The 15,779-nt window shown below is 36.6% G+C and overlaps 1 long non-coding RNA gene across 1 annotated transcript; it reads left to right on the top strand.

Moving 5' to 3' along the window:
* The first annotated feature begins 3,665 nt into the window (after positions 1-3,665).
* LOC138812332 (uncharacterized) lies at positions 3,666-14,504 on the top strand. The gene is made up of 3 exons (XR_011367590.1): positions 3,666-3,935; positions 5,607-5,679; positions 13,035-14,504. It is a non-coding gene; the product is annotated as an uncharacterized lncRNA (long non-coding RNA).
* Positions 14,505-15,779: the final 1,275 nt, after the last annotated feature.

A 15,779-nucleotide genomic window follows, 5' to 3' on the forward strand; every position in this document is an offset into this window, starting at 1 on the left:
TTTGTGTATATATGCAAATTAGCTTTAAAATATTACTTTTTCCCCCCTTTTTTTCCTTTTTGATTTTCTTGGTCAAGGGGCTTCAATTTTCGGTCTGGGTGCTGTCCCTAGGCTCTTCAGATCAAGGCTAGCACATTACCACTTGAGACACATTGCCACTTCTGGTTTTCTGGTGGTTAATTGGAAGGAAGAGTGTCATGGATTTCCTTCCAGGACTAACTTTTAACTACTATCCTCAGATCTCAGCTCCTGAGTAGCTAGGATTACAGGCATGAGCCACTGGCCTCCAGCTGAAAATGTTACTTATTTTAGGTTCTGTGATTTAGTTGAGGGAGTAACATGAGTGTGTAGAAGGGTAAAATTCAAGTTACCTCTCTAAATAATTTCAAAGTTTAATTTTCATATTCATTGCAGTTATTAATAACAGAAACTCCCAAAGTAACAGAATTACCCTTCATTTTCTCCTTCCCATAGGTACTATTTGAAGAGAATGAGTAAGATCTAAGACAATATGTACTTGAAATTATAAAAAAATATTTTGATGATACATAAAGAGCCAGATCACATAATGTACTATTCATTTTCTAAAGAAAGGAATGTCATAAAAGTATATATATTGGCAGGCTTCTCACCTGAAAAACAATATCATAAAAAAGCTGAAGGGGATCAGCAACCATGTAAATGTGATATAGCATTAGGGACTTTAAGACATAAACTGGTTCATGTAAAGTAATAGTTTAGGAAATTTATCTGTGCAATTAATTTATTCATTACAATTTTTTAATTTTTATTTACATGTTATTTAATATATAAATGCATACATGTGATGTATATATACATATATATACACACACACATATATATATATATATATCTATATATATCTATATATATATGTATGCATGTATCAGCAGTATCTCTCCAGTTAACTGTTAGGTGATGTATGGTTAGGTAATTTCATAAGGTCAAGTTAATAAAAAAGATGGACTTCCATAAACATTTACAATCCTGCAGCACCACGGCACATGCGAATTTAAGTGTAAACTAGACCTGTGTTTAACCAAAGATTTATATACATGTTGTTATTTTTTCATCTAGTCTTAATACAAAATGTGTGTGCTCCTAGAAATGAATGATGGCATTTATAACTACAATAATTTAGTGTAAATCGTTACATTAATCACATGCTCAGTATGAGTTGTTCTTTCTTTCCTTCTCTTATTTTAACTTTAGGAAGTTGATTTGAGTTTTGATGTTGTGTTTGCCAGACAAGTATTCCACCACTGGAGTAACTCCACCAATCCTTTCTTGTTTAAGTTACTTTAATCATAGAGTAGCAATTTTTGCACCCAGTCCAAAAAGCAGGGTTCATGATTGCATTCCAATATCCCTACCTAGTAGGTTGATGTGGGTGATACTTTACTTCCTAGACTGATTCAGAACTGTGATCCCCTCAAATTCTACCTCTTTAGTTAATTGTGTGAGCTCCAGTTCTCCCTACTTCTAGAAGATAGGACAGACATAAATGATTACAGGTAATTTGAGTGAATCATTGGCTAATATAGGTGATTTGATATTAAAGTGTAGGTTAAGTTTGAAAGTATAATCACAGTAGTGAGATATTTTGCTAAGTAATTTTGTTTTTCATTAATAACACATCTTGACCAGAATTAAGGACTTACTTTCGCTGTCTGTCAACTTGTATGTCATTTGGTAAAAATAAACTTCATGTCTTCCATGTGGGATAAAGAACTTTGAATGGTCTGATGTGCTGGTTCACATCTATAATCATGGTTAGCAATCAGAAATGAATAGATCACAATTTGAACATAGCCTAACCAAAAATGTAAGAAGTTCCAATCTCAACAAACTAGTGGATCATGTTAATCATGCCATTAATCTCAGCACCACAAGAGGCTAAGTCTCTGTCTAGTACCTGTGTCACTTGAGTAACTAGGACTCTTGGAGGCAGTCACCTCTACTAATGCAGAAACTGGGCTGAGATTTAGTAAGAGGAGGGAGAAGTCTTCCCCACCTTCCCAGGGTGGACCTCACAGAATGCAGTGAGCGTGCTTGCTTTCCTCCTACACATGGCTTGAGATGCCATGCTGCTTAGTGTTCATTATTTCATTCCAGTGACCTGTGGTAGAGGTATAAGAAAGCATTAAATAAATTTCACATGTGCCAATTGAGCTGCTCTCCCAGCTTGTGTGTTCAACTCAGCAAGTGTTCATTATTTGAGAGTTGAGAATACCTACTTAGGGGAGAGTGGGAGGGTGAGTGAAAGAAAGGAGAGATAGAGAGAGACCTGTGCACCGGTGGACCACACCTGTAATCCTAGCTATTCAGGAGGCTGAGATCTGAGGATTGCAGTTCAAAGCCAGCCTGGGCAGAAAAGTCCGTGAAAACCTTATCTCCAATAAACCACTCAAAAACCAGAAGTGGCACTCTGGCTCAAGCAGTAGAACGATCGATTTGAGCTCAAAAGCTGAGGGAAAGTGCCCAAGCCCAGAGTTCAAGCCCCACGACCAACTAAAAAAACAAAAGAGAGAGAGGGGGAGGGATAAAAGAAGGGAAGGAAGGAAGAAAGAAAGAAAGAAAGAAAGAAAGAAAGAAAGAAAGAAAGAAAGAAAGAAAGAAAGAAAGAAAGAAAGAAAGAAAGAAAGAAAGAAAAAGAAAGAAAGAAAATGACTGAGAACGAATTGTTTGGAGTCAGGAGTCATATGTCAGAGGTACTACCTTTGTTTGTTGTTAGGTCTGCCTCAGGTCATGCAGACCCTATACAATCACCTTCCCAATTCTTGGCTAAGTTTGAAACCTTTATGTGTTGCCTAGTGTCTGGCACACCTGGAGGCAGCCACCTCCAGATCCTGTTAAGTCACAACCTGGTCAGCCTCTGGTCGCACTTTCCATCTGACCAGAGTTGAGTCCCGGAAATTGAAGTCACATCCAGATCGAGTGTGGCCAGAGTTTCCCCCAAACTGCCACACCTCATCTGGTCTTTCACATAGATACATCCTTGCCCGAGGTTGGGTCGCTCCATTTTTTTAACATGCATTTCCACCATGTATGGCATGGGCAGCAGTTCAGTAAATAAACTTCTTTACCTGACTGAATACTGTGTGGTGTTCTCTTTATTGGCTACCTAATGAAACTCACCTCATTAATAAACTTTAACTTCAAAGTTTCTAGTTATGAATGCATGGATATTTTTGTGACACATGTGAGATGAGTATCTACAAAACATATTTACTATCATCATTTAACAGTATAATTCTGCCTGGAATCTTTAATAGCAGCATAATTAACCATAAAGTCTATTTTGTTTGCTTTGCTTTGCTTTGTTTTTGCTTAAAGTAATAGAAGAGTAGGTGAGACAATCTGTGTGAAGCCTCATGGTCTGTGTTGGAGGGGCAGAATGATGTAGGCTCCGGCCTCAGGATTATCTGAGGACTGTGTTTGTGTATGTGGAAAGCTCTTGGCATGCCAGGCGATAGAGGGAACATGTTCTCTCTATCTCAAAGCTCTTGTCAGACTCTTGGGAGCTGAGGAAGTAGCTCTTCTGCTTACTTAAGCATAGACGAACAGCTAGTCAAGCATTTTCCTGAGTATGGGGAAGTGGTTTGAGCTTTCTCTAAAATAGTTTAGATAAAAATGTACAAAGACTTATCACATAGTTTAAGCAAAATTGTATCTGTTGAAATTCTTTGTGTGAATGTCTCCTGACTAAATCTTGGCAAAGATAATACTTGCTTGTCCTTAAATACCCACTAGCAATAAAACACAGCATGCAGTGGCAATTGCTATTTGCACTCTGCAACCCCTGTGTCCTGGTGATTTTGCGACCCTTACCCAGGGACCCCAATGCCTGAGACGTTGACAATTGGCACCCAAACAGGAACCCTGCAGTGATGAATACAGGAAGGGATATTCAGGTAAGTACTTTTAATTACATGGTGATGGGACAAGTTAAGTCTACTCCATACTTACATATGCTAAAATATTTACTTGCTGCTTATGGTGTAACTATTTCTTCTTTTGACATAGAAATGTGTATTAATGTAGTTAGGGAATGGAATCCTTGATTCCCCGACAAAGGGACGTTAGATGTTGATAATTAGAAATGAGTAAAGTATAATGTAGAAAGAGCTGTTCGAGAAGGGGAAAGGATTCCTGCTAGATTTCGGTCCATTTGGGCTATTTTAAATAGCATTTTTAAAGCTTTAAATGAGAAAAGATTAATAGTGGACTTAAAGAAAGAGGCCACGCCTTCTATTGTAGATTTTATATTGGACTCTGAAGTCAAGGACACAATAGATAAGGCTGCATCACAATTAACAGAGAAAAAAACAGAGGTAAAGAAAGCTGAAAAGGAATAAACTGAAAGCATAAATAGAATGTCTGAGCAAATGGAGTTGATTTTATCAAGATTACAACATATGGAGTTAGAAATTAGCAGAGTGAAAGGAGAATCTGAGAAAGTGAAAGTAAAACAGCCTTCGGCTCCTCTGCTTGCTGAAGTAATTTTTACCGCGTCACTCCCTCACAAAACAGAAGGCTCAGACAGTGAATTTGATGATGAAATGCCTATTTTTTCTTATCCTGTAATTTGACCACCTCCTATGAATGGTATTGCTCAACCAGCCAGATATGACGGTGTTGCTGTCGATGATATTGGTAAACTAAAGAAGGCAGTGATGTATGGTCCTCAGTCTCATTATGTTAAGGAATTGCTTAATGCGCATCAGCGACATTATAATAATTTTGTTCCCGAGGATTGGAAGATGCTTTGTAGAGCTTGCTTACGGAACCTGAATACCTACAATGGCAAATCTGGTTTACTGAGTTATGTACAGAAAGGAGTAGACAAAATGCACAGAGCAATAATCCACACCTGCAGGTCATAACCTGTCCCATGTTGAGTGGGACAGAACAATATGCAGATGCTCATATGCAAGTGAACTCTCCTGAAGAGATCCATGAGCAGTTACGAGACATTGGTATTGAGGCATGGGGGAGGATTCGGCTGGCAGGAGAGCATTATGGCTCCTGGACTAAAGTAATTCAAAAACCTAATAAACCCTATGTTAAATTTTTATCATGATTGACACTGACCTTGGAACATACTGTTGTGGGCAAGGCTGTACTGCAACAACTACTGGGCATGTTGGCTTATGAGAATGCTAATGAGGACTGTAGACGAGCCCTATTGCCTATTAAAGAATCTGGGGATGTAACTACATATAAGGGCATGTAAAGAAATTACATCCGAATCCCGGCGTATTCAGTGGTTTGCTGAAACTATGCTCACTACCTGGCATGCATTACAAACCATCTAATCTAAAATGTTTTGGATGTGGTCAAACGGGACATGTAAAGAAGAATTGTAAAAAGGCTACTGATGTTAACAAGAGAGGACCAGGAATTTGCCATAAATGTAAAAAGGAAAGCACTGTGCAAGAGTGTGTAGATTAAAAATAGACAATAAAGGAATTCCTATAAAAATGCTTATCCTATGCAGGGAAACTCTCTATCCTGCCAGCCCCGGGGCCAAGGATTAATAACCGAGGGTAGCCAACCATTTTTCTTCCTTGTCCCTGCCACAGCCCACAGCGCCTCAATGGACATGCCGATTCATTGATCTACTGAGAGGCATATTGGTATAAAACCTGCTTGCATGTAAGTATTAATTATGGTCATTCAAAAATGACAGATGTCAGCTCCCCAGACATACTAAAATCTTGATTTCTAAGTAAGATAAGATTTTATGGTGCTACAAGTGTTGAGATATCTGGATGAGTCTAATGTGTATCTTGCACTGAATTAGACAAGAACATATCCATTATCATATGGGATAAAAAATGGCAGTAAGAAGATATTCCCTTGAGAAAGATATAGGAGGCTGCGAGAAGTATGGAGAAATTCAGATAATTTTGAAATTAGAAATGCAAGCTCAAGTATGTCTCTTTAAGTGGAAGGGCAAAAGAAGGGGAAGAGAAGAAAATAACTGAAAGCAGATCATTGTCCCAACTTAGAGTATAGAAAGACATAACCTATAACTTCCAAGTTAAAGAGAGACCAATATAATACGTCCCACTTAATTTAGATACATGCAAAATATTTATTTGGCTTTTTCCCACTTTAATGCTCTAAAATAAATGAAGACTTATAAGAAACGTTATGTGATTGTTGTTAGTTCAACCTGAACACTAGTTGTGATGAGCCCTCTTTTTCTCAGTATGCTCTTGGAAAATACTCCCTAAATTGCTGATGCTGTAACTGATTAGAGAGTCAGCGTAACAGGTTTCTACTTGTATGATAATTCCATGATAGTTTAATGTAGTTTTTTCTCAAGATATCCAACTATATTGTCTGACGGTGTACTTTGAACACACCCTCACACCTGAGCACATTATTTGAAATTGTACGTCAGCATTTAATTGGCATATTCTATTTTGTGCCTTTGTCTTTTTTGAATGTTCCTTTTGATTGCTCTATTTCCATTTCATCTGTACAAACTGCTAAAAATATTGTTGAGCTACCACTTCTTGTTTGCAAACACACAGTCTATTTATGAAGGTACTTTGTCCATGTTAAGCAATAGGGTAGTACTTACTCTCTGAGGAGAAAAGTTCCACAATATAACTGTATGCCAACATTTGAAGATGTAGAATTTAAGGCATTTTGAGACAAACAGTGATATTTGAATTGAAAGGCTCTTAGGGACATTTTCTTGGAGCTCATTAGTTTACCCAGGAGAAATATAAATATCCACACAGGTTGGAGCTAATTAGTAAGTAACTGAATTAACACTAGATCCTAGATGTTGTGTTATTACAAGTCACCATTGTATTATTGTTATATCAGAATCCTTCCCTACATGCATATGTGTATCAGAAAATGAAAGAAAGGCATTAAAAATGTCTTTTCTTTTTAGACATTTAATCCTTGTGGTGATGGTAATGTCTGAACTCTTCCATCCAATAAAAGCTTGAAGTTTATAAGAGCACTTCCTACATATAAGAATGTGTGGCAGTTTCATTGAGAAGGTTATTTCAGCATGGAGATATCCCTAAAAAGAATTATATTTAAATAGAGTGTATGGCAGTTATGACGTATCAATGGCTTTTGAGGCATTTTCTATTCTAAAGAAGAATCAATTTGCGGAGTCTTCAGTAACATCAGTAAAACTGTATGTTCAACCTATACTTGGTATTACTTGTCTTACATTTATAATGAATAGCCTGATAAGATGACCAAACCTATCTAACGATATTTCAGTAAAATCGCAAAGTGATGTAGATACATGGGTCACTCATTGGAACTGTAGAGTAAATTAGGTTTGTCTGTGCTATAGTTCAATCCATAATCTCCTGGTTAAATAGTCTTCAAAAATATTCACAGACAGTTACATCTGTATAATACTCCTAAGGTCAGGATAAAAGCATTTGTTCCCAACATTTAAAATAAAAAAAGATCTGTTGAATTCATGGATCTAGAATTTTATGGATTCACATTCATATCTCAAAATTTCATCAATACTACTTACATCTCTACCAGTTCACCAAAACATTGTTCTTATTGAATTTGTCTATGTCCTTTTAGTTTTCAAATCCAAATAGCATATTTCCTTCAATGTCTTTGTAACAGTTTTGACCATTTCTTCCTGCGAATTCTTTCCTTTCTTTACTTCTGTAAATCTGTTTTTATTACTTTCTTGTTTCCTTATCTCTTTCTTCCAATCTTGTCAACATTGGTGCTCACATTGCTACACTTATGTCATAACTTTTCTTTTCCTCTTCCCTTTAATAATGCCCCCAATTTTATCATTCTTTTTCATATTCATGGTCATGGATATTTTGATGATATCTAAAGAGATCAATCTTTGCCTCTGTTTAATATAAACTTTAGAACTATCAGAGAGTTTTTTTCCCTAAATCCATCATTTTCACTTGTAATCCTTATCACCAAGAATATCACTAACACATTTGCCTGGCCATAGATGTAGAACCATTTAGATTTCTTCTTACCCTTCTACTCCCACCCATTATATAAGATGAACGATCAAGATTTTCTCAGTTTCTGTTACTAATTTTGTTGGTCGTGGGACTGGAACTCTGGGCCTGTCTGCTGTCCCTGTGCTCTTCAGCTCAAGGCAAGCACTCTACCTATTGAGCTACAGCACCACTTTAGGATTTTCTATGTACTTTCCTAGCGAGTCCATTAAACTTCCCCCTTGAATTTGGTTGTCATGAATACCCAACTTCTATGTTAATGAGGAAAAACTCTAATGTAAACTTTGTCTCCAAAAAACCAGTCCAAGAAGCCGTGATCACAAATATTTGGCTATACTTTTTTACTTTTTTCTTTTTTTTTTTACCTTGAAAGTCTTTTTGTGTCTAAATTGCCCACAAAAATAAGTAGTCCACTTTTTGGTGCAATCGTTTCTAACCTCAAAAATATATTTTGGTAACAAGATGCTTTGACGAAACCAAAGTATACTCCACTTTTTATCTTTTCTCTTAAGTCTCTCCTTAGATAAAATATCAGGAAAAGTGAAGTTATTCTTTGCAAAATTATTTCAATTGATTATTTTTCTCTTGGTCTTGCATTTGTTCAACAAGATGTATCGAGGAGAATAGAGTTAAATCACCCATACCTTGGATGAGTGTCTGTTACAAAGCACAATGCTTCTATGTCCTACTTCTATGTCCTCCTCTTAGCTCTTTCCTGATTTCCAATTAATCACGGCTTCTTGGCTTCAAGTTTAGGGAAGCTGAAGGACTATAAGGCCTCCCCCATTGCTCCATGTTCATGTTTTCTCGTTTAAAACTCTTTTAAGTTGCCTCATTCGGATGTGGAATTTATTTTCATGTCTTCATTCAAACTGTTCTGCATCGTAGTGAGCCAAATAGGCTCTGTAAAATCACTTTAGGTAGCTAAAATATTAAGAGAATCTATATCATAAAGTTTTGTCCTCTCTCCACTGTTGAAGCCAATATGTTTAGCTAGAGCTTCTAAGAAGAGTTTTGTTACCTTTTCCATTTCCTCAATTCTTTTCTGATCCCAAAATTTGTGGCTTATGTAATAAGAGAAGTGTTCACTATCTCATCTTAATAAGGATATTATTTTTTGTGAGCTTCTTAGAAATTTGAAATCATTGGTTTGAATTATCCTATTAGATTTTTTTTTCTGCGTTTCAGTGCTTCATGTGCAAAGACAGTGTGGAAAGAATTACAAACAGAATAATATAAACCTAATACATTCATTCATTGTGCAGGGCACTTTCTCTCTAAATATTTTGACTCAAAATATATTTTTCAGAGAATTACAGTTTGGTAATTAAAGGTCAAATCACAAATTTTCATGTCTTTTTCTTTAAAGAACTTTGAATTTAAATTCCACTACAACCTTGTTTTACAAACTGAAAGTATATTTCCTGGGTAAGGACATTTTCAAGGGAACCTACAGGATTCCCAGCAAGTTTTCTGAGGTTTATTGGTTTGTTTGTTTGTTTAGTTTAGTTTAATGAGCCATCTTCACCCACATTGCTCTCTCTCCACTAAGTCTCCATGGATTTCTTTGCATGAAAGCCTCTTTCCCAGGCAATTTTAAATTTTCTTAATAGGCTAAGTTGTTAAAAATCTTGAAGAATTAAAATTTACCTGTCATAATTGTAAAACTCTTTTGAGATTAGTTTATCAGAATCGCAATTTCACCAATCCTAATTCCACCTTTACCATCAGAAACAGTTAACGTTGTTTTCATGATATAGTATCCATACAACTATTCTTTTCCAGTGGCTTTGTTATGCATATATATTACCATATAAGCTGATGCAGAGCAAAATGAACTCCAAGATATGGAAACAGAGGCTTTTTGCTTGCGGTTGCTGTTTTTAATGTAGTATGTGATTTCTATTTTCTTTTGGGTTTTCTCCGTATGGTTTATCCTCTATTGTATTTGATTTTGATACCCTGTATTTTGTGTATACATTTACCTTAATTAGGGAATGGAAGAGGAAAAACAAAATAGTGAGAAAAAAGACAAAGGGCAAACCAATGCAATAGCAATGCTCACAAGACAATATATGAGAAATGTACATAACAACTTCTGAGAGGTATTGAGGAGAAGGAAAACTGTGAGAAAAATGAGGGAGGAGGTAACCAGTATGAAAAGTTATGTATTAAGTACTTTACATTTACTGACGGGATCAATGCAAGATAATGTTAAAGCATGCATAGATGCCTCACCAGCAGTCATTCAAGGAATGGCATATGCTGCAGCAATGAAAGGAGAACCATTCAGTGCTTATGAACAAATATTACATAAGAAATGACCTCAGGCCAGAAATGGGGTCTGTTTTTCATGTGGCCAGTCAGGACACATGAGTAAAGATTGTCAACAAAAGCAAAATAAACCTAGTAACAATAAAAAGGGTAAAGCGCCTGGACTTTGTCCATAATGAAAGAAACGCAATCATTGGAAAAATGAGTGTAGATCAAAATATCATAAGGATAGAATTTTCCTAACAGCAGAAGAAAAGGAGACAAAAAACAAGAATAGGTGTGCTCCCTCAGCCCCGTAAACGAAAGAGGGGAAACACCTACTGTTACACAAAAATCCCCAAAGGGATCAGATCCATTAAATCCCTTGTCTCCCCATTTACAGTATGGGATTTGCCAAGAATTACTCCAGGAAGTGCAGGGTTAGATCTGGCAGGAAAAAGAGATTACATTATCTCTATCATGTATGGTGTTCAGCTAATAAACACTCAAGTTTATGGTCCTGTAATTGAAGGAACTGTGGACTTGATAGTTGGTAGAAGCTCAAATTATAAGAAAATTTTGAGGTATTACCAGGAGTAGATGATGCAGATTATCAAGGGGAAATTAAAGTAATGGTAAGGTCTTTAAAAGAAAATATGCAAATACATATGGATCAAAAAAAAGCTCAAATCTTAATTTTAAATTATGTCCATCTTCCAAATCAAATCCTAAAAGAAGATCGAGGTACAGGAGGTTTCAGTTCCACAGAAACTGTGGCCTGGGTACAATCTATTTCTAAGGACCGACCCATAAAAACTATAAAAGTGGATAGAAAGCCAATTAAAGGTCTCTTGGACACAGGGCCAGACCCAACATGTATTGTAGGAAAAGACGGGCCCTCATCCTGGCCAATTATGAAGACAGAATCTATATTAATGTGATTGGGTATGGCTAACAATGTTGCTCAAAGTTCAAAAATTTTAAAGTGGGAGTGTGAAAATAGATTTGGAAACTTTCAACATTATATTGTATCTGCTTTGCCCTTACATTATGGGGCAGAGACATTATGCAAAACATGGAACTAAAATTAGTTACTGCAGATTCCTTTAGTGTACAAATTTTTTCAAAGAGGCCGCTGATGAGAAGTTTGCTGATGCAATATCATGGAAAAATCATCAGCCTGTGTGGGTTGATCAGTAGTCCCTAACTCAAGAGAAGATACAGGCTGTAGATCAATTGGTAAATGAGCAATTACAGAAAGGACATTTAGAGGAATCCAATAGCCCTTGGAATACTCCAGTTTTTGTAATTAAAAAGAAATCTGGGTAATGGAGGTTGTTACAAGACCTCAGAGCCATTAATAACACCATGCATGATATGGAGGCTCTTCAACCAAGACTTCCATCTCCTGTTGCTATTCCTAAAGGACATTATATAATAATCATTGATTTTCAGGAATTTTTTTCAATAAAATTGGATCCTAATGATTTTCAAAGATTTGCATTTCATGTGCCCTCATGTAATTTGAAAAGGCCCTGGCAGAGATATCAGTGGAAGGTCTTGCCACAAGGCATGAAAAATTCTCCTATATTGTGTCAAAAATTTGTGGATAAATCTTTACAAAAAACTGGGGAAGAATTTTCTAATGCTTATATTATTCATTATATGGATGATATTTTAATAGCTGCTGAAAGTAAACATTTAACAGAACAAATTTTAACAATTAACCATTGAGCAATTAACCAACTTTGGTTTGCTTATTGTTCCAGATAAAATTCAACATAATACACCTTTAAATTATTTAGGAAATATAATACATCATGTCACAAAAATGAGTTTCAAGCTAGATAAATTAAAAATATTAAATGATTTTTAAAAATTACTAGGAAACATAAATTGGGTTAGACCCTACTTGAAAATTACAACAGGAGAATTACACCCATTGTTTGAAGCCCTAAAAGGGGATTCTAATCCTAAATCTAAGAGACAATTCACTCCAATAATGTTAGAAAAAATTTCATTGGTGGAAGAAAAGTTACAAGCAAAAGTGGTCCAATTGGACTATAATAAAGACTGGGATTTTATAATGTTAAAGACATCTTATACACATAAAAGATGTTTATGGCAAGATGGAGTCCTGGAATGGCTTCACTTGCCTCACAGTCAGACAAGAATGATAGCTTCTTATGTATATTTGTGCAGCCAACTCATTGTCAAGGCAAGGAGTAGGTCCCGAGAGTTATTTGAGAAAGAAATGAATAATATAATTATGCCTTATAATAAAAAACAATTAAAATATTATTACAGAATGATGAGAATTGGGGATTAGCATTATTAAATTATACAGGACAAATAAAATTTCATGTTCCTCAATATCCTTTATTAAATTTTGTGGAAGAGGTAAAAACCATTTTTCCATTAGTGGTAACAACACCTTTAGAAGGAGCTCTAACAGTTTTTACTGATGGGTCATCAAATGGAACTTCAGTGGTATACATTCCAGACCACTTCCCTATTATTAAAAGGGCATCTGACATTTCAGAGCAACAGACGGAAATTATTGCTGTAATTTTAGCTTTAACCATATTTGTAAATAATCACCTTAATACTAATGAACAAAACCTTACACTTATGCAAAAACATTGGAGCGAAATTGGATTTAAAGTTCAGCCAAAAGTTAAAAGGAAAGATTTGCTCACAGGCACCAGGAAAGGGCCAGATGTATTAATCACCTCGGGAAGAGGGTATACATGTGTGTTTCCACAGGATGCCGAGTCACCCATCTGGAATCTCACCCGACTCGTGTGCCCTAGAAAAATAAGAGAAACCCAGGCGAATAAAAACCCAGAAGCAAGAAATGAAGAAGGCGATGCACAAGCTCAAAAGTCTTCACCTTTCTCCTCAACAGGCCATGGCAACAAAAGAAGCCCAACCACCAACCTGGGAACAAATTAAGAAGCTCACTCATTCTGCGGAGGAGATTGTTGTTTCTACAGGAAAGACTATCACTGTTTAAATTAAGTTTCTTGCTATACTTGCCATTATTGCTGTGCAGGCAGTGTCTGTTTCAGGAGAACAATACTGGGCATATGTTCCTAATCCTCCTCTTCTACATCCCGTGGGATGGGGGAGATGAGGATATAATACAAGTAATGAAAAATAATAGTGATCTGCTAGGGAGTTTGGAGGACTATTCTAATTCTCATATGACTTCTCAAACTATTAATTATGAAGGAATGACAGATACCACTCCAATTTGCATAACGCAATCAGGAGAAAATATCCCCGGGTGTTTGCCTATAAACTATAGAACTTTTTTGACTGATGATCAATCCAATGATAAAAAGTTCAAAAAAAGATTGATGTGGGAAATTGGCATATTAGGTTTTCATACTTATAATGAATCCTTTTTCATTCCCAAGAGGAATAAAAATTTAGGTAACTGCCTACAAAAATATCATGACAAAGATCAGTTTGGGGATGTATTAATTACCTCACCATAATTGTGGGAATGTGGATTTCAAAAGGCCTGTTTTTTACAACCTATGGGGCACCAGATAGTATTTTTGATTTTTCCATTGGTAACCCTGATTATGATTATGCTGCCTACTTAAAACATAATTCAGGAAAGTTTAATGGCTATGCTCCTGATACTCATGGGGAACCCCTGAAAAGATGGCTCACTCCAGGGTGGGTGGCTTCCATTTTGGTGAGTCACTCTCCCTTTCACAATAAAATGGGCATTCATCTGGATTTGTTCAGACTTTTTGCAGCAACAAACATGATTTTACTGAAAAAGCACAAAGAAACTAAGAGTACTGCAATTGGGGTAAGAGCATGTGTGGGATATCCTATGGGAATTTTAGCTGGAAAACTAGATAATTTAATCATTATTAATCAAGGAAAATCTTATTATATTAGCTGTAAGGATTGTATTTTTACTAATTGTCTTACTTCTTCTCTAGATAAAACTTATTCTGTAATTTTTATTTTAAAAAGACCTTCATATGTAATGTTACCTGTAGATCTATAAAATGACAATTGGTTTAAAAATTCTGCTTTACAAATGCTGAAAATTCTGGATATTATGTTGCAGCCAAAACGCTTTGTTGAGGCCTTGATTTTAGGAATTAGTGCTCTAATAACAATAATTAGCTCTAGCGATTTCTACAGCAGCCTTCGTAAATGAAGTAAACACTGCTCGTTTTGTTACTGATTTAAGCAAAAATGTTTCATTAGCCCTAGCAGAACAACAAATTGTAGATAAAAAGTTAGAAATGTAAATAAATGCTCTGGAGGAAGTGGTTCTGGTTATAGGTCAGGAAGTTCAAAATTTAAAAACACAACTCTCAGTTAAATGTCATGCTAGTTTTAAATATATCTGTGTTACTGCTCTAAAATATAACTTTTCTTTTAATTGGAATGCCACCAAAAAGCATTTGTTAGGAGTTTGGAGAGATAAAGATATCTCTCATGTTATGGAATCTTTACAGGACAAAATTATAGCAGGTAGTAAAGCTCATTTAGATGTAAAAATTTTACAATCTTTGGAAGCATTATTTAAGCATAACGAGGAGGCCCTCAATCCTCTGGATTGGATTAGTGTAATAGTTATAATTGCCATTGTCAGATCAATTCTCCCAATTCTTATTCTTACATTTCCAGTCATTTTCCGGATGATCTTTAGATTTGTCTCTTCTGTGCATGGAGACATTCATGAGCTTCAATTAAAAAAATTTTTAAAAAAGAAGAAATGCCATGACACCTCCTGCTGAATCTGCGTGAGAGATCGTGCCAGACAAAGCATAAGCTTCATGGAAGCATGCCTGCAGGAAGGGGGTGTTGGTTCAAGGCGTCCTATACACTTGGCTGCACCTTTATTGACTCTACCTTTATTCAAACTCTATTTTTCTTGGCTGTACATTTGTTGCCTTTATTCTCATTTTGGCTATTTTTCTACTGATCCACAAACGGAGCATATGAAGCCACTTCCCCTCGTGCCTGTACTCGCTCCTCTCTGCTCTCTCTCTCTCTACCTCCACTCCTTTCGCAGGATGACACACACCCTCTGCGAAGGTGCACCTACCCCTGCGAGACCCTGGCCACTGCTGCCTCCACAGTGTGGCCCCTGGGCCCTGCTTCCTCCTCCCCTCTGCCCAGAACGCTCTTCCCCTTGGCTCTGCCCCCTACCCTTTCCCACAAGAGCAGCCCTGACTGGGCCCTAAGGCTTCTAGGCCATGGGAATTACAGCCTCACATCAGCTCAGCACTCCCCGCCAACCCTAGCACTTGCTCAGGGGATCGAATCTCCCCTCAGCCCCACCACTAGAGGTGACTCTCCTCCAAGCCTCTCCACTACACATATCAAGAACATGCACAGTGACCCAGTGAGTGAGAGAGAGAGAGACAGAGAGACAGAGACAGAGACAGAGACAGAGACTGAAAGACTGAGAGAGATTATTGGGGAAAACTACCTCTAAAGGACTCAGAACATAGCACCCTTTGGGATGAC

Source organism: Dipodomys merriami, unplaced genomic scaffold (assembly GCF_024711535.1).
Source record: "Dipodomys merriami isolate MVZ:Mamm:240054 unplaced genomic scaffold, mDipMer1.0.p SCAF_562, whole genome shotgun sequence".
Taxonomy (NCBI): Eukaryota; Metazoa; Chordata; class Mammalia; order Rodentia; family Heteromyidae; genus Dipodomys; species Dipodomys merriami.